We start from the raw sequence: 18,308 nt of genomic DNA, 5'->3' as shown, positions 1-18,308 counted from the left end.
GGCAGGAAGATTACTTGAGCCCAGCAGTTTGAGGCTGCAGTGAGCTCTGATTGCACGCCACTGCTCTCCAGCCTGGGTGAGAGTGAGACCCTGTCTCAAAAACAAATTTAGGCCCAACACAGTGGCTCACGCCTGTAATCCCAGCACTTTGGGAGACCGAGGTGGGCGGATCACAAGGTCAGGAGATCGAGACCATCCTGGCTAGCATGGTGAAACCCCGTCTCCACTAAAAATACAAAAAATTAGCCGGGCGTGGTGGCAGGCACCTGTGGTCCCAGCTGCTCGGGAGGCTGAGACAGGAGAATGGCGTGAACCCGGGAGGCAGAGCTTGCAGTGAGCCGAGATCGCGCCACTGCACTCCAGCCTGGGTGACAGAGTGAGGCTCTGTCTCAAAAAAAAAAAAAAAAATCTAGTCTTACATATTTTGTTAGTGGTTTCCTTTGTACATATGGATGTGCTCTGGTGCCTTTTACATGAACCTTCCAGATCTGTACTTCTTTGTTTTGTTTGTTTATAGCCAGTTACTTGTTATTGTTCATGAGTACCATCCCGTTTTTTTTTGTTTGTTTTGTTTTTTTGGTTAGTTTTTGAAGACTTAATTTTTTTAGAACAGTTTCAGGTTTATAGCAAAATTGAGCAAAAAAATAGAGAGTTTCCATATACCTGTTGCCCCCACAAACCCACAGTCCTTCTTACTGTCAACATTCCTTACCAGAATAGTACACAGGAGATATAAGAAAAATCAAACGAATACAAACTCAATATAACACAGCATCTCTGGTTACCAAAATGTATAGGGATTTCTATCTACCAGCAACCACTCAATTCTTTGGCAGACACCAGCTGGGTATCCTACATTTTAACTCAATTCTGACATTATTTACTTGGAGATAGAATCAGATCCCACAAGTTGAGGGCTCAATCCCCTACTTCAATTGCCAGCCCCAGGTTGTGTCCTGTGCTTCTGGCTGATTAGCCATAAATCAGGGTTACCACAGCTCCCTCTTTTGGTTCAGTTAATTTGCTAGAGTGGCTCACAGAACTCAGGGAAACACTTCGTTTGCATTTATAGGGTTATTATAAAGGATATTACAAATGAGACAGATGGAAGAGATGCATAGGGCAGGGTATAAAGCGGCATGGATCTTCCATGCCTTCTTCAGGTGTGCCACCCTCCAGGAACCTCCATGTGTTCATCTGTCCAGAAGCTCTCCAAACGCTGTCCTTTTGGGTTTTTATGGAAGCCTCATTACATAGGCATGATTGATTAAGTCATTGGCCATTTATAATCAGCTTATCCTTCAGCTCCTCTTCCCTCTCTGGAGGTTGGGGCCTGGGGCTGGAAATCCCAACCGTCTTATGCCTTGGTCTTTCAGATGACCAGCCTTTATCCTTGAAACTATCTAGAGATCTCATTAGCATGTAAAAGATACTCATCACTCCAGAGGTGCCAGTGGTTTTATGAGGTATATGTCAAGAAAAGGGAAGAAGACTAATTATATGTTTCATAATTTGTTATAATCAATAAACCCACATTGACACATTATTTTCACCTAGAGTCCTTAGGTTATATTAGAATTTATTCTTGGTGTTGTACTTTCAGTGGATTTTGGCAGATGTACTGACATGCATCCACCATTGTAGTGTCATGCAAAATAGTTTTACTACCCTAAAGATTCTGTGTGCTCTGACTGTCCATCCCTTCCTCTCACCTAACCTTTGGTAACCACTGATCCTTTTCCTGTCTCCATAGTTTTGCCTTTTCCAGAATGTCATATAGTTGGAATCATACAGTATATGTAGCCTTTTCAGATTGGCTTCTTTCGCTTAGTAATGTGCATTTAAAGTTCTTTCATGTCTTCTCTTCATGACTTGATAGCTCACTTGCTTTCTTATTCATTTACATATTTTCACTTTTGTTTTTGTTTTTTGAGACAGAGTCTCACTCCCGTCACCCACGATCTCAGCTCACTGCAACCTCCATCTCCTGGGTTCAAACGATTCTCCTGCCTCAGCCTCCCAAGTAACTGGGATTACAGATGCCACCACATCCAGCTAATTTTTGTATTTTTTGTAGAGATGAGGTTTCTCCATGTTGGCTAGGCTGGTCTCAAACTTCTGGCCTCAAGTGATCCACTGGCCTTGTCCTCCCAAAGTGTTGGGATTACAGGTGTGAGCCACCGTGCCTGAGCTGTTTATTTATTTTTTAGAGACAGGCTCTTGCTGTGTTGCCCATGCTGGAGTGCAGTGGTGTAGTCATAGTTCACTGCAAGCTCAAACTCCTGGCCTCAAGCAGTCCTCCTGGTTTAGCCTCTGGAGTTGTTGGAATTACAGATGTGAGCCACTGCATATGGCTAAGCCTTTTTTTTTCTGGCATATTTTCTTTCCTTTTTCTCTTCTTTTCTTTCTTTCTTTTTTTTTTTTTTTTAAGACATAGTTTCGCTCTTGTTGCCCAGGCTGGAGTGCAATGGTGCAATCTTGGCTCACCACAGCCTCTGTGTCCTGGGTTCAAGCGATTCTCCTGCCTCGGCCCCCCAAGTAGGAGGGATTACAGGCATGCGCCACCATACCCGGCTAATTTTATATTTTTAGTAGAGACAGGGTTTCTCCATGTTGGTCAGGCTGGTTTCTAACTCCAGACTTCAGGTGATCCACCCGCCTCAGGCTCCCAAAGTGCTGGGATTATAGGCATGAGCCACTGTGCCTGGCTCTGGCATATTTTAAATCCACAGTTGGTTGAACCCATGGATATGGAGGGCCAACTGTATTTAATATGCTTAATGTAAGTATGTGCTTATTTTTGAAATATTTTCCTATTGTTTTATGTGTATGTGTTTTTTTTTTGTTTTGTTTTTGGAGACCGAGTCTCGCTCTGTCATCCAGGCTGGAGTGCAGTGGAGTGATCTCAGCTCATCGCAGCCTCCGCCTTCCAGGTTCAAGCGATTCTCCTGCCTCAGCCTCCTGAGTAGCTGGGATTACAGGCGTCTGCTACCACACCTGGCTAATTTTTTGTATTTTTGCTAGAAATGGGGTTTCACCAGGTTGGCCAGGCTGGTCTCGAACTCCTGACCTCAGGTGATCCACCCACCTTGGCCTCCCAAAGTGCTGGGATTACAGGTGTGAGCCACCATGCCTGGCCCTATGCGTATGTGTTTTTAAGCTGTATAATGTTATTATGCTCCGAATCTTATTTATTCTTTTTTGATCAAAAGGAATTATGCAAGCACATACTGTATTTGTAAATCTAGTTGACAAAAACTGACTGTTGTATAATGTTCCGTTGTATATGTATTTCCACATTTTACTTGTATATTTCTCTAATAATTGATACGTAGGTGTGTTGAAAACTAACACAAATAGTGCTGCTGTGTACATCCTTATGCATATATCCTACTGATGTGTGCAAAGGTTACTCTAGTATATACCGAGAAAAGGAATTGCTGACTTGTGGCCCATACACATACTTAATTTCATTAAATATTACCAAATGTTTTTTAGAATGGCTACCCAGTTTATGCTCCTACCAGTAGTGAATTAGGATTCCTGTTTCCTTAAATACTCACCAATATTTGGTCTTATCCATCTGTATAGCCTTGTCAATCTGATGGGAATTAAGAAGTATATTGTTTTAATTTCTATTTCTGTGATTAAGTGTGAGGTTGGGCATCTTTTCATTTACTTGTTACCATTTGGGTTTCCCCTGCTTAATGACTAAAAAAAAAAAAAACCCAAATAATATGTATTTGTTGTAGATATTTTTGAAAATACAAATGGGCAAATGGGCAAATATAAAAAGATCATCTGTAATACCCTAATCCAAAGATAATTGCTATTAACCTTGGCTATATATTTCTGGTCGTTAAACACACACACACACACACACACACACACACACTCTCTCATTCTCTCTCTCTGTGTCTCTGTCTCTCATATACAAATATGTAGTTTATTAATGGGATTATATACATAGTTTTCTTACATTTTTTCCTTTCACAATAATTTATGACCATTTCCCCATGTTGTTAGACATTTTAAAATATCACCATTTAATAGGTGCATATTTCATTTTATAGCTTTAAATTATTTAATCTTCTGTTGTGGGATTTTTAAGCTATTTTTGATTTTTTTCTCATTAATAATTTGGTGAACTGTTAAACCTACATTTTTATGTGGCAAAGCTAGAGGGATTATGTTCCTGCTGTTTTTGTGAAACTGGGTTTTATAGCACGTGCATTACAGGCTGTCTTAGGCTATTTTCCACTTGGATTCTAGGGCAGCTGTTAATGCTTAGTTTTGTAAACAGACACATATAGCCCTTGATGCTCCAGGGCTAGAGTTCAAAGACTTCTCAGCTGGGCCTTTACCATTCTTTCTTTTTCCACTTTGTCAAGGCCAGGTTAACACAGAAGGAGACTGCAGTAGCAGACTTGGTGTTAATGTTTAAATATCAGTGTCTTCTCTAGAGGGGTTGCAAAACTTCCAACTATACAGAACTCTTAATCCAAACCTTTATAGACATATATATATATATGAATGAATGTGTGTGTGAATATTTAATGACCAGAAAGATATAGCCAATGCAAATAACTTCATTTTTAATTGTTAATAGATTTTTATTATAAAAGTGAGAATGCTCATAAAACAGTTAAGAAAATACAGAAAGCCATTAAGAAAATTCCCATAATTCTCTTACCCAAAGATAACTGTGTAATTACCATTTTGCCTTATATCTTTTTAGATATTTTTCTAGTTAATGTGCTTGGGCCAGCTAGCACTAGCTCACCAGAGCCAATAATTAAGAAATTATGCAAGCCCAAATTGTTGGTAGGTTGATATTAGCAATGGTGGGATTAGCTACATCAGTGAATTTGGCAAATGCTACAAAGCAGGGCTTCTTTCTCCCTGCTGAATTCCTCCCCAAGCTGTCTTATCAGTACACCACTGCATGTATATATCATATCGATGAATATAGATCTTCATTTTTAATGGTTTCATAGAAGTCCATTTGTTAGATCAAGGATTCTCAGCCTGGTCCTTGGACCAGAGATACCAGCATTACTTGGGAATTTGTTAGAAGTGCATATTCTTGGCCTCCACCTAGACCTACTGAATTGGAAACCTGGTTTGGGGGCCCAGGAATCTGTGGTTGTTTTGTTTTGTTTTGTTTGAGACAGCATATCACTCGCTGTGTTGCCCAGGCTGGAGTGCAGTGGTGTGATCTCAGCTCACTACAACCTCTGCCTCCCAGGTTCAAGTGTTTCTCTGGTCTTAGCCTCCTGAGTAGCTGGGATTACAGGTGTGCACCATCATGCCTGGCTAATTTTTTGTATTTTCAGTAGAGACAGGGTTTCATCATGTTGGCCAGGCTGGTCTCAAACTCCTGACCTCAAGTTATCTGCCCACCTCAGCCTCCCAAAATGCTGGGATTACAGGCATGAGCCACTGCGCCCAGCCGCAATCTGGTTTTACAGACCTTTCAGGTGATTCTGATACCTGCTAAAGTTTGAGAACCATATACCGTAAGTTATCTGATTGGTCTGATGATTCTGTGTGAAATATTCTTCAATATATGTTCATTTTAAGGTCTTCAGTTGCATATTGTAAAACTGTGTTCTAAAAAGACTGGTGGCTCACACCTGTGATCCCAGCACTTTGAGAGGCTGAGACAGGAGTATCAGTTGAGCTCAGGAGTTTGAGACCATCCCGGGTAACATAGCAAGGCCTTGTTTCTCCAAAACAAAACACACACACAAGAACTAGTCAGGCCTTGTGGTGTGGGCCTGTAGACCCAGCTGCTCTGGAGGCTGATGTGGGAAGATCCCTTGAGCCCGGGAGTATAAAGTTCCATTGAGTTATGATTGTGCCACTGTACTCCAGCTTGGGCCACAGAGCAAGACCTTGTTGCTTAAACACACACACACACACACACACACACACCTCTCCCCTAATAATTAAAATAGATAGATTAGATAGATGGATAGATGGGTAGATGGATGGATAGAGGGGCAGGGTGGCCAGGTATGGTAGCTCCTGCCTGTAATCTCAGCACTTTGGGAGACTGAGGCAAGAGGATCACTTGAGCCCAGGAGTTTGAGGTTACAGTGAGCTATGGTTGTGCCACTGCGCCCCAGCCAGGTGACAGAATAAGTCCCTATCTCTACAAAAAATAAAAATTAAAAATTAACCGGGCATATGGCGTGTGCCTGTCTCTAAAAAATTAAAAAAAGAAATAAAAAAGACTATACTAGTTTTCATTTCTACCTGAAGTTGATATCAACTCCAATTTAGACTTATTTTCTATGTATAGAAGAAACAGCTATGTTAAGGATTTTATTTCTCTTTCAGCTGTGTCTGTATCCATCTAGCCATTCTAGAACTCAATTCTCCTTCATTGTCTTCAACAATAACATATTTTAAGGTTATTTTCATTTTTTCAAAGAGGACGGTTGAGACACAGGAAAAACTATGCTTTGCCTGTAGAATACCTGATGTCAATATGTAGCTATACATATGAATACCTACTTTTAATCCCTGTGTGAATGATCAGCCTATGTTTCATTCCTCATCTCTGGCACATTAACATCATTCTGAAATAACTCCTTTTAAATTTAATTTAAATTTTAATATTTTATTATTTTACAGATAAGAGTTTCGCTCTGCCACCCAGGCTGGAATGCAGCGGTATGATCACAGCTCACTGCAGCCTTGACCTCCTGGGCTCAAGCAGTCCTCCCACCTCAGCCCCCCAAGTAGCTAGGATTATAGGGACACACCACCTGCCAGGCTAATTTTTGTATTTTTTGTAGAGACGGGGTTTTGCCATGTTGCCCAGGCTGGTCTCAAACTCCTGGGCTCAACCAGTCTACCTACCTCTGCCTCCCAAAGTGTTGGGATTACAGGCATGAGCCACCACACCCAGCCCCTCACTCCTTTAAAATGTATTAGTATTCATTGCAGCATTTATTCACAATAGCCAAGATATGGAATCAACCTAAGTGTCCATCAACAGATGAATGGATAAAGAAATGTAGAGAGTGTGTGTGTGTGTGTGTGTGTGTATACATCATGTGTAGCCATACTTATGAATACCTATTCTAATCCCTTTGTTTTTGTTTTTGTTTTTTTTTTTGAGACAGAGTCTCGCTCTGTCACCCAGGCTGGAGTGCAGTGGCACGATCTCTGCTCACTGTAAGCTCCACCTCCCGGGTTCATACCATTCTTCTGCCTCAGCCTCCCGAGTAGCTGGGACTACAGGCGCCTGCCACCATGCCCGGCTAATTTTTTGTATTTTTAGTAGAGATGCGGTTTCACCATGTTAGCCAGGATGGTCTTGATCTCCTGACCTCGTGATCCGCCCGCCTCGGCCTCCCAAAGTGCTGGGATCACAGGTGTGAGCCACCGCGCCCGGCCTCTAATCCCTTTTTAATCCCTGTATTTATTATTATGTTAGAGACAAGATTTTGCTCTGTTGCCTAGGCTGGAGATACAGCCACATGTAACACACACACACACACACACACACACACACACACACACACACACACAATTCAACCTTAATTGTGGATGAACGTGGAGGCCATTATGCAAAGTGAAATAAGGTAGGCATAGAAAGACAATGTGGCTTTATTTAAAAACTTACAAACATTGCCGGATGCTAACGTTGACTTTTATTCTGAATATAAACACGAAAGAATAAAAGAATGTGAAATGTTATTTTTGGTTTCAAATGAAGAAATATGTAAGGAAAAAAAAAAAAGACAGACAAACATGATCTCACTTATAAGTGGAGTCTTAAAAAGTCAAATTTAGAAACAGAGTAGAATGATGATTTCCAGGTTCTGGGGAGGAAGAGAGGGAACAGGTCAAAGGGTACAAAGTTTCGGTTAGGATGAATAAGTTCTGGAGATCCTTTGTAAAACAATGGTGACTATAGTTAATAATAATGTATTATATACTTGTAAAGGAGAGCAGAGTGTGGTGACTTGTGCCTATAGTTCTACCTACTCAGGAGGTGTAGGCTAGGGGATCACTGGGGCCCAGGAATTCAAAGCTGTGGTGAGCTATGGTCACACCACTGCACTTCAGCCTGGGCAACAGAGTGACACAATCTTTTTTTTTTTTTTTTTTTAAACTGCAAAGACAGTAAATCTTAAATGTTCTCACAAAACCAAAATAAGTATGTGAGGTGATGAATATGGTAATTAGCTCAATTTAACAATTTCACAATGTATACATCAAAATATCACATTGTATATCATAAGTATATAATTTTTATTTGTCTCCCGGGATGCAGTGGCTCACGCCTGTAATCCCAACACTTTGGGAGGCCGAGGTGGGTTGCTCACCTGAGGTCAGGAGTTGGAGACCAGCCTGGCCAACATGGTGAAACTCTGTCTCTATTAAAAATATAAAATTACAGGTGCACGCCCATAATCCCAGCTACTTGGGAGGCTGAGGCAGGAGAATCGCTTGAACCCAGAGGCAGAGGCTGCAGTGAGCCAAGATCACACCATTGCACTCCAGCCTGGGCACATGAGTGAAACTCTGTCTCAAAAAAGAATAATAATTTTTATTTGTCAACTATACCTTGACAAAAAATTAATTTAAAAATTAAATTTAAACATTAAGATTAAATGCAAAAAAATGTATTAAGACCTACTTGCTATGAAAGTTGCTACTAATGGTGCCAAGCTATTAGAAGAGGGGAAAAGATCCCAACAAAAACTTGTGACTCTTCTTGGCTCAGAGAGACAATAAAATGGAAGTGCTTTATTTTAAAGAATTTTATTAGATTAGGAGCCAGAGTTCACAAGTATTGGTGAAAAGAATAATTTAGGCAGGTATGCCATATTTCATTGGCACTGGGTTATTGACACCTAGTGTTTTTTGATGATGCATTGTTATTAAAAAGCAACTGCAAACACTAAAACTGGCTCTTATTCCAACCTTCTAGCCTTCAGTGACTTTTTGCTAGAATGAGTGCTTTGGACACAAACTGTTAATTTTGTGATGGCATTAGAATCTGTCAAATTGCTAATCTTCCAGATTTATAAAGCCTCAGAAATCATGTGATTTAATTAAGCATTCCATGATTTTGTTCTTATTGCTATCTCCAAAGTTTATGTTCTTGACCTAACAATTAGTTGTCAGAGTTACTGCTCTGAAAGAAATGGTGAATATTGCAATTGAAATGATAGCCCCCTTATTTTATAACTCATCCTACCTTCCACTACAGTGTGGTAGACCGGATAGCTGTCTAGCCTTAGTCAAGCCACTTAATTTCTGTGTGCTTTAGTTTTCTTACCTATAAAATTGGGCTGCTGATAACCATTTCAGATTATTATCAGGATTAAATGCAATGTGATATATAATGTGCACAGCACTGTTCACATAGACACTTAGTAATTTGTAGATTCCTTTCAACGTCTCAACTTCTCCTTTTAATATGAGTAAGTGTTCTTTACAGGTCCCTCTTGATATTTCCTCGCCTCACCATTAGTTGTTAACCTTTTTGGGTTCTTATCCTTCTTGCAGAATCTGACATAAGCAGTGACCCCTCTTCCCAGAAAAATGCATGTGTCTATTAAACTTTGCCTACAACTTTGGGACTTCATAGAACTCCCTCCACCCCCCAAAAAAATCCCTCAGTGTCATCTGTGGACCATGTTAAGGATCCTCTTACCCTTGGTAGACTTCCTCAGTTTTCCTAGCTTTGGTTGTCATCTCACTATAGATGGTTCCTAAATCTGGTTTTCTTTCTTTTGAACTGCTACCTGCCAGATGTTATCATGGTATCTTAATATAATAGAGACTTAATCAGTGAATGGAAGAGTAAATTGCAACATTTAATTATTGTTATTACAGGCCAAATAAATATATGACACTGTGTGGCTAGATTTAGAGATCTGTTGACTGAAAACTACAGCTAATAAAGTTAAGTCAGGTTAGATATCGACTAAGGCACAACTGTCTAATTTCCTGAGGCATTGATTGAAGCTTACTTGTAAGCTTGTGAAACAGTTTCGGTCACAGTTCCAAGTGTGGTAGCCTCTTTCAGATTGCAGGCTACCAGCCAAAATGTCATCTCATCTGAAAATCTGCTATTTCTCTTTCAAATGTTATGGAGAGCTGGGTGTTATTAGAGCCTTTTGCATCAACTTTTTCACCCATTCACAGAAACCCATTTTAAGGGGGAAAAAGAGTTATTGGCTCACGTAATTGAATAATCCAGTCAAATCATTTAGGGGCAAGAATGACTTTCAGGGGCTTTTACTTTGATCCTGTATTTCTCAGCTCTGTTTTTCTTTGCCTCTTGGCCTTACTTCTCCTGAGATGAGCTTTCTTCAGGTAGTCAAGGGAAGATGGTTGCAAGCACCTCTAGTTCACATTGGTTGTATAGTTGCAATCCTACAGGAATCAAGGTAATATTTCCCTATCATGTAAAAAAAAAAAAAAAAAAAAAAAAGTCCTGGGGACGACTTTGGACTGGCTTGGGTGATTTAGTTAATGTTCCCTGCACTTACTCCTCTTCCATATACACACAAAGTGGGCAGGAGTAGTTCCCCAGTAGAATTGGTAGACAGATGTACAACAGTCTTCCAGGATTATTTTATCATAAAGTCTTTGAGTAGAACCCAATTCTGTGGACAATAGTAGTCTTTTCATCTCTTAGGACATTTAATGAGATTGCCAAAAAACAACAACTCCTCCCACCTCTACCTGTTGGTATCACTTGATTGCTGAATTACCTATATAAATAGTTCTCAAAATGTGGACCATCTAGGGGCTTGTTAGTAATGCAAATACTGGGGCCTCATCCCAGACCTACTATGATAGAAACCTTAGGGGTGAGGCCCAGCAATCTGTACATTAAGCCATCTAAGTGATTTTTATGTATTCTAAAGCTTGAGAACCACTGACCAAATCATGGATGCTCACAGCTGTCTGAAATAGGAGAAGGAATCATTGTTAGAGTAATTAGTGGTTTTATTAATTATTGACAATCACTAATAAAAGTAATTAAATAATTAATAGCCCCCTGACAGATGCAACTGAAAATGATTTTTTCTTTTTATTTTTTCTTCTTTTTAGATATTTGTGTTCCATGTGATGGAAATGATTTTTTAAAATTTAAAATTTTGCAAGATTATTATTGTCGTATAATTTCAGTCATTTCAGGTCTCTTTAAGGAGATGCAGTCATCAAAAAAAAAAAAAAATCCACTGAAAAGGATTTTTTCATTGCCATTTATATACTGGTGAGACCAAATATGTTTATACACGATGGTTTAATTCCTTATACAGTCCTATGAAATAGGTCATAGTGTTGTATCCCCATTGTTGCTGAAAAGAAAACCAAGACTGAGAGAGGTTTAAAAAGCTGGCCAAGGTAGTGTATCTAATACAGCAGAAAAATAGAGTTTGAATATATTCAACAATCCTTTTACTGAGGGCCTATAGTGTTTTGAAACCTGTTGTAGTATCAAGAGTATAAAAATACTTAAGACCAGCCAGTTGTGGTGGCTCATGCCTGTAATCCCAGCACTTTGGGAGGCCTAGGTGGGCAGATCACCTGAGGTCAGGAGTTCAAGACCAGCTTGACTAACATGGTGAAACCCTGTCTGTACTAAAAATACAAAAGTAGCCGGGCATAGTGGCATGTGTCTGTAATCCCAGCTACTCGGGATATGGAGGCAGGAGAATTGCTTGAACCTGGGAGGCAGATGTTGAAGTGAGCTGAGACCGCCCCACTGCACTCCAGCCTGGGCGACAGAGCAAGACTCCGTCTTGAAAAACAAAACAAAACAAAAAAACCCCAACAACTTAACACTTTGTTTTTGTCCTCAAGGAACTCAGTCTTATAAATAAGACAGTAGGGTAATGATTTCTATAACAAAGGTGTCTCAAGAGTGATTTGGGAAACAGTGGAGGGAACATCTGACTTTGCTTTGGAGGGTTGGGGAAGGCTTCAAAGAAGGATTGGATCTTTGATGTTTGAATAGATAACATTACAAATTCCTTTGATAAATACAAAAATCTCACTTTAATGTTTAATAAAATTTCAAAAAATAAATTAATTACTGTTTCTAAAAGCAAATCAAAGCAATGATAACTTTGGAATGTTTTTTCAAACTACATTTGCCCTCTATTCCAATATGCTAATATGTTCTTGGAGGAGGGGCTCCTCTTAGCACTTAATAATTTTAAAAGTCACATTGTATGCCGTGGTTTAGATATACCATAATCTATTCAACTAGTTCCCATTTTTTGATAATTAAGCTTATAATTTTTACTATCACAAATGTTATTACAATGAACATGCTTTTACATTCACCTTTGTGTACTTATATTATGCTCTTAGTATAGATAGCTCCTAGAAATAGAGTGTTCGATCAAATATTTCTTTTTTTTTTTTTTTGAGACAGAGTCTCACACTGTCGCCCAGGCTGGAGTGCAGTGGTGCAATCTCCGCTCACTGCAACCTCCGCCTCCCGGGATCAAGCAATTCTCCTGCCTCAGCCTCCCGAGTAGCTGGAATTAGAGTCATGCGTCACCATGCCCAGCTAATTTTTTTGTATTTTTAGTGGAGATGGGGTTTCACCACATTGGCCAGGCTGGTCTCAAACTCCTGACCTCGTGATCTGCCTGCCTCAGCCTCCCAAAGTGCTAGGATTATAGGCGTGAGCCACCATGCCCAGCTCTGCATCAAATATTTCAATTATGGATTTAAATTTTTTCTTATCTGTCATTTTCCTTTATTTTTTTAAAATGCTCTTTATATGTTACGTTTTTGTAACGTGGTTTATGTTATAGTGTTTTTTGGTGTATTTCATTTTTGTAATAAGTATATACAATGTAGATTAAATTTTTGGTGGTCTTTTGGCATATAAACCTATAGGATAAGGTGATGCACATAACCTGTGTGTTTCTGATAGTATGGTTTAAGGTAGTACATTGAAGACGAACGAATGCAAGTGGAAATCAGGAGGTATACATTATTATCCCATTTTAAACAGTGACTGTTGAATTATATAATTTCAAAGTCATTTTCTTCATGTGTGTATTTCCCTATCTTTGAACATGAGAATAGTATTAACTTTAAACTTTTGCCCTCCTTATAAAATGAAGAGATGGGCCGGGCACAGTTGTTTGCACCTATAATCCCAGCACGTTGGAGGTTCACGCCTGTAATCCCAGTGCTTTGGGAGGCCAAGGTGGGCAGATCATGAGGTCAGGAGATCGAGACCATCCTGGCTAACACAGTGAAAACCTGTCTCTACTAAAAACACAAAAAATTAACCAGGGGTGGTGGCACACGCCTGTAGTCCCAGCTACTCAGGAGGCTGAGACAGGAGAATCGCTTGAACCTGGAGGCGAAGATTGCAGTGAGCTGAGATCGTGCCACTGCACTCCAACCTGGGTTACAGAGAGCTCTGTCTCAAACAAAATTGAAAAAAAAAAAAAAAGAGAGAGAGAAGATATGTATAAAACAGAGACCAGAGACATTAAATGATATATTCTAGGTTTTTTTGTTTTGTTTTTTGTTTTTTTTGAGAGACGGAGTCTCCCTCTGTCACCCAGGCTGGAGTTCAGTGGCGTGATCTTGGCTCACTGCAACCTTAGCCTGCCGGGTTCAAGCGATTCTCTTGCCTCAGCTTCCCAAGTAGCTGGGACTACAGGCGCGTGCCACCACATCTAGCTAATTTTAAAAAAAATTTTTTTTAGGCGGAGTCTTGCTCTGTCTCCCAGGGTGGAGTGCAGTGGCGCCATCTCGGCTCACTGCAAGCTCCGCCTCCCGGGCCCACGCCATTCTCCTACCTCAGCCTCCCCAGTAGCTGGGACTATAGGCGCCTGCCAGCATGCCCAGCTAATTTTGTATTTTGTTTAGTAGAGACAGGGGTTCACCGTGTCAGCCAGGATGGTCTCGATCTTCTGACCTCGTGATCTGCCCACCTCGGCCTCCCAAAGTGCTGGGATACAGGCGTGAACCCCCGCGCCTGGCCCATTGTATTTTTTCTTAGAGACGGGGTTTCATTATATTTTGGCCAGGCAGTTCTCCAACTCCTGACTTCAAGTGATCTGCCCGCCTCAGCCTCCCAAAGTGCTGGGATTACAGGCGTGAGCTACCGCACCCAGCCTCAAGGTTTGATAGTTTAAAGGTGGCTGGTTAAATATATACCTGTCAAGTTTCTTCTTTAATATTTGATTTACAAATGATTAAAAGTGTACAACTGAGTTGTCAGATCCACAATAAAGAAACAACGTTGATTTTTAAATTACATCAGCCATGGGCCTAGCTGAAAAAAAAGATAGCAACTTTATTCTGTATAAATAACTTATTCTAATAAACACTAGATTTACTTTCTGCTATAATACAATCATTAAAAGTTTAAATTTATTTGACATTTTTAAATTAAAAAATATTTCCCCACAAAGAAGTTATATCTTACAAGGAAAGATTTTCCAGGATTTTAGTTTTAGTGATAAGGTTTCTTCTATTAGAATTCTTAATGTATTAGTCCATTCTCACACTGCTAATAAAGACATACCTGAGACTGGGTAATTTATAGTGGAGAGAGCTCATGCCTGGGATTACAGGCATGAGCCACCGTGCCTGGCCCAGAACTTTCTGAAACAAAAATGTTCAATATTTATGCTATCCAATATGGTAGCCATTAACCAGCGAGCACTTGAAATGTGGCTAGTTTGAGGAACTGAAGTTTTTTTTTTTTTTTTTTTTTTTTTTTTTTGAGACGGAGTCTCGCTCTGTCGCCCAGGCTGGAGTGCAGTGGCCGGATCTCAGCTCACAGCAAGCTCCGCCTCCCGGGTTTACGCCATTCTCCTGCCTCAGCCTCCCTAGTAGCTGGGACTACAGGCGCCCGCCACCACGCCCGGCCAGTTTTTTGTATTTTTTAGTAGAGACGGGGTTTCACCGTGTTAGCCAGGATGGTCTCGATCTCCTGACCTCGTGATCCACCCGTCTCGGCCTCCCAGAACTGAAGTTTTATTTTATTTTATTTTTTTAAAGACAGGGTCTCACTTGGTCGCCCAAGCTGGAAGTGTTATGATGAGAGTTCACTGCAGCCTTGACCTCCTGGTCTCAAGTTATCCTCCTCTAGTAGCCGGGACTATAGGTGCATGCCAGCTTATTCTTTTTTTTTTTTTTTTTTTTTTTTGGAGAGACAGAGTCTCGCTTTGTTGCCCAGGCTGATCTCAAACTCTTGGGCTCAAATGATCCTCCTGCCTCCCAAAGTCCTAGAATTATAGGTGTGAGCCACTGAGCCTGGCCTGGAGATTTAATGTTATTCCATTTTAATTAATTTAAATCAAAATAGCTACATATGACTAGTGGCCTTTCTTTCTTTTCTTTTCTTTTTTTTTTTTTTTTGAGATTGGGTCTTGCTGTGTAGCCCAGGCTGGAGTGCAGTGGCATGATCTCAGCTCACTGCAACCTCGGTCTCCCAGGTTCAAGCGATTCTTGTACCTCAGTCACTGGAGGTCTCTTTAATTGACTTACAGTTTAGCATGGCTGGGGAGGCCTCAGGAAACTTATGGTTGTACCAGAAGGGAAAGCAAACACGTCCTTCACATGGCAAAAGGAAAGAGAAGTGCCTAGCAAAAGCGGAAAAAACCCTTATAAAACCATCAGATTTTGTGAGGTTTTTTACAAAAAAAAAAAAAACAAAACTCCCCGTAGCACTTCAGTATCCTTTCTTATCCTTTTCTCTACCGCTAAAGGGGATACAATACCATGACCTAGTTCACAGGATTGTGTAAATAATTAAACCATCGTGTATAAACATATCATTTGCTATCATGAGAACAGGAACAGCAGCATGGGGGTAACCGCCCCCATGACTCCTTCCCATGACACATGGGAATTATGGGAATTACAATTCAAGAGGAGATCAGGGTAGGGACACAGCCAAACCATGTCACTTAATAAGACACCTGATAGATTGTCTTGTATCCACAGCCAAACCACGTCACTTAATAAGACACCTGATAGATTGTCTTGTATCATTTTTCCTTTGCCTTCTTACAATCTCAGTGATTAGAATTGGGCTGAAAACAATACATCAAATTCTCAGCAAAATCCTTGTGGGTTGCTGGGTACCAAGGGCCTTTAAGATCTTTAGACTTCACTATATAGACCAAATTTTGAATGGGAATTTTCTTTATTTCTATTGCGTTTTGTTTTTCTGTCAGAATTTCCTGGTAGTTAAGGCTAAGGGATTTTCTTCTTGCAAACAGGAGCCTAAGGGAGAGTTATTCAAAGCTTTTTTTCTTTGTGGTATGTGCTTACCAGGCAGAGTAGTCACTGTATTCCAGTAAGAGAACCTATTGCCAAAACGCCCACTAGAGCAGAAAACTGACCTACTTAATGCTGACAAGTTAAAAAAAAAAATCTGGAATTGTAGCAGCATTGGATAAACTTCTTTCTCTGGTGGTGTATAGGTGGGTAGTGGTAGAGAAAAGGATAAGAAAGGATATTGAAGTGCTGCAAGGGAGTAAGTAAAAAGTAAATATTTAATTACCTGCAATCTATTCAATTAAAAGCTATATATTTGTTGCAATTTGAAGGTTTCTGAAATACAGCAGTTCTTTGTTTTTTGAGATGCCATCTCACTATGTTGCCCAGGCTGGAGCACAGTGACTCTTCACAGATGCCATCAGAGCATGCTACAGTCTCAAACTCCTGGCCTCAAGTGATCTCCTGCTTCAACAATAGCTGAGAGTACAGGCTTGCACCACTGATCCTAGTTAATAGCAGTTCTTCTTAAATCACTTTGAACTGTTAAAAAAAAAAAAAAAAAGAAAAAGGAGGCTCCTAGGACTTTCGTGGTAATATTCTAGAAAAGCCCACTAGTTAAGGTTGTCAGCCAGCATTTTATTTTATCAGTGTACAATACTTCAGAATCTATAGATATTGAAATAAAAATAGTGGTTAGAGTACTTATTTGAAGTAAGTAACTGTGGGCCTTAACTATCAAACTCATTTTCTCCATTGCAACCAATTTTTCATTTACTCTGATCGTTACTACCATCTAAGTTTTAGAGCTGTGCCTTTCATTACAGAAACTACTAGTGGGCAGGCACGATGGCTCATGCTTGTAATCGTAACAGTTTGGGAGGCCGAGGCTGGTGGATCACTTGAGGCCAGGAGTTGGATACCAGCCTAGCCAACATGGCGAAACCCAGTCTCTACTAAAAATACAAAAATTAGCCAGGTGTGGTGGCACATGCCTGTAATCCCAGCTACTCGGGTGACTGAGGTACAAGAATCGCTTGAACCTAGGAGACCGAGGTTGCAGTGAGCTGAGATCATGCCACTGCACTCCAGCCTGGGCTACATAGCAAGACCCAATCTCAAAAAAAAAAAAAAAAAAAAAAAAAAAGGCCACTAGTCATATGTAGCTATTTTGATTTAAATTAATTAAAATGGAATAACATTAAATCTCCAGGCCAGGCTCAGTGGCTCACACCTGTAATTCTAGGACTTTGGGAGGCAGGAGGATCACTTGAGCCCAGGAGTTTGAGATCAGCTTGGGCAACAAAGTGAGACTCTGTCTCTTAAAAAAAAAAAAAAAAAAAAAGAATTAGCTGGTATGCACCTATAGCCCCAGCTACTCGGGGAGGATAACTTGAGCCTAGGAGGTCAAGGCTGCAGTGAGCTCTGATTATACCACTTCCAGCTTGGGCGACCAAGGGAGACCCCGTCTCTAAAAAAATAAAATAAAATAAAACTTCAGTTCCTCAAACTAGCCACATTTCAAGTGCTTGCTGGTTAATGGCTACCATATTGGATAGCATAAATATTGAACATTTTTGTTTCAGAAAGTTCTGAGCCAGTCATGGTGGCTCATGCCTGTAATGCCACCTCTTTGGAAGGCCTAGACGGGTGGATCATTGGAGGTCAGGAGTTCAAGACCAGCCTGGCCAATGTGGGGAAACCCCGTCTCTACTAAAAATATAAAAATTAGCTGGGTGTGGTGGCGTGTGCCTGTAATCCCAGCTACTTGGGAGGCTGAGTCATGAGAATTACTTAAACCTGGGAGGCAGAGATTGCAGTGAGCCAACATCATGCCACTGCGTTCTAGCCTGGGTGACAGAGCCAGACTCCATCTCAAAAAGAAAAAGAAAAAAAAAAAGAAAGTCCTATTGACTAGGACTATTCTGAAGCCTGCCACTTCTGCCATGCTTTGCTTCAGGGTTTTCCTTGGTACTGTTGTCAGCTGTCATGGGTCAGATAAATTTTTGTTGAGGAGGGCTCTCCTCGTAGAATGTTAGCAGTATCCTTGGCCTCTA

The 18,308-nt window shown here is 40.5% G+C and overlaps 1 protein-coding gene across 11 annotated transcripts in view; it reads left to right on the top strand.

Annotated features, from left to right (window-relative positions):
- Window positions 1-18,308, top strand: part of NUMB (NUMB endocytic adaptor protein) — a 190,552-nt gene that overhangs the window by 63,600 nt on the left and 108,644 nt on the right. The window contains exon 1 of one of the 11 annotated variants that reach the window (XM_073011137.1): window positions 7,578-7,598. The exons of the other annotated variants lie outside the window; for them this stretch is intronic. The gene's annotated coding sequence lies outside the window, so the exon portion shown is untranslated. Of the gene's footprint in view, window positions 1-7,577; window positions 7,599-18,308 lie in introns of those variants that run through there. 11 annotated transcript variants of the gene reach the window in all.

This window comes from Chlorocebus sabaeus, chromosome 24 (assembly GCF_047675955.1).
Source record: "Chlorocebus sabaeus isolate Y175 chromosome 24, mChlSab1.0.hap1, whole genome shotgun sequence".
Taxonomy (NCBI): domain Eukaryota; kingdom Metazoa; phylum Chordata; class Mammalia; order Primates; family Cercopithecidae; genus Chlorocebus; species Chlorocebus sabaeus.
This window is presented reverse-complemented; position numbering and strand designations above follow the sequence as displayed.